At 40.9% G+C, this 1,776-nt stretch overlaps 1 non-coding gene across 1 annotated transcript; it reads left to right on the top strand.

Annotated features, from left to right (window-relative positions):
- The first annotated feature begins 1,354 nt into the window (after window positions 1–1,354).
- Window positions 1,355–1,461, top strand: LOC141589315 (small nucleolar RNA R71). Its single transcript, XR_012520259.1, has one exon. It is a non-coding gene; the product is annotated as a small nucleolar RNA R71 (small nucleolar RNA).
- The last annotated feature ends 315 nt before the right edge of the window (window positions 1,462–1,776 follow it).

Here is a 1,776-nt window from a genome sequence, read left to right on the forward strand (position 1 = left end):
GAGTTTCTGGGATTCGTCTTTGATATAGTTTTCATCTGTTTATTCGCATGTTCGTCGCATATTTGTCATTAATCCATCATATCTAACGTAGTTAATTGATTTAATTCGTAGGACTCATTAATATTTTTCACTTCTATCATTATTCCATCATGTAATAATCCGTTTGCATCCGTCTCATTCATATTTTACTGTTTTTATGACCTATTCATGTGTTAAATAACATGTCAATCACTTTCATCCGATTAAATAATTTAATTGATCATTAAAATCACCAATTGACATTAACGGCTTGCAATTACGGCTTCACACCGACCGAGCCAAGGAACAGGCGGCGCGCGTCTGCTGCGCCTATTCAAAGGACGCGGCTCTCTGTTGCTTTGTTCTGGCCTGAGTTCGTCCTGAACTCCGCCGCCTTGACATAGTTTAATTAGTTCGTATAACTAACTATTATCCGTAATATCACCTTCGATCATTCGTTAATTTTGTTCTTTTTTATTCTTTTCCTCAAATTATCCGTTTTAAAGGTATTTTCGACATAAATCGCCTATTCCAATGTAATCATTGTAATTTATAATTATTGTATTTCTTTTATTGTTTGTGTGTTTTCACATGTAAATGAGCATTAAATCCTACTTCGACCCAATTGTATGCTAATTACGTGTCAACCGACTTAGTCTAATTCTCACATGTTAGGATTAAGACTTGGATGTTGCATTGCATGCATATAACCGACGATATATCAAGTACGAATAACTTCCCTAATCATTAGTAGAGGCCGCTATCGAGGCGGGCGGGATTAGGTGTTCGATCAAAAGAGCTTCCTAATACGTACCCTCACCCCTTACTCCAGATATCTGTGAACACCCGTGTTCATTGGCATCCACGAGAGTCATTCTAGACATAGAATGCTAAGGGTAACGATTGCTTAGTGTTCATGTCACTACTTTGTGTCTTGACATGACACGAGGTATTCGAACGGTTCCAATTTCCCATAAAAATTGGTGGCGACTCCATACAAATGCAAACGCTTGTTTCCCAAGCGCCCCCGTGGCCCCCCGCTGTCCACACATTGATTTGTTGAATGGAATCTTTAGCATCTCTCTCCGCCAATTGTTGTTGGAGCAAAGTAATTTGAGCTAGCAAAACGGAGTTGTTAGAGGATTATTCTTTACCTTTAGATGGCACAACTCGGAAATTGACATATTGGGCATCATGGATCGCCATAGATTCGATCGTGGAATGAGCAAGATCGGTGTCAATTTGATCAAACCGCCCATTGTTGGCGGAATCAAGAATCCTTCGGGACTCGGCACAACATCCATTGTAGAATGTTATTGCTAGAAACCAATCATCTAGCCCATGATGTGGGCATTGCCTTTGAAGCTCTTTGTACCTCTCCCAAGCTTCATATAAGCTCTCAAGAGCTTGTTGACGGAATCCGGTGATTTGGCTCCTCAAAGTTTGAGTTTTCTCCGGTGGAAAAAACTTTTGATAGAAAGCAAGAGCCAATGTCTCCCAATTGGTGATTCCTAAGGTGGTGCGGTCAAGGCTATTGATCCAAAGCTTGGCCTTGTCCTTCAAAGAGAAAGGGAAAAGTATTTCCCTTATTTGGGCTTGAGTGACGCCCGTTTGACGGATCATGGAGCAATAGTCACAAAAGTTTTGCACATGCAAATTGGGATCCTCCAAAGGACTTCCTCCAAATCGCTTTCTCTCCACAAGGCTAATGAAAGCCGGTTTGATCTCGAATTGCGGCGCGGTAATTTGAGTAGTGGT

Source organism: Silene latifolia, chromosome 6, assembly GCF_048544455.1.
Source record: "Silene latifolia isolate original U9 population chromosome 6, ASM4854445v1, whole genome shotgun sequence".
Taxonomy (NCBI): domain Eukaryota; kingdom Viridiplantae; phylum Streptophyta; class Magnoliopsida; order Caryophyllales; family Caryophyllaceae; genus Silene; species Silene latifolia.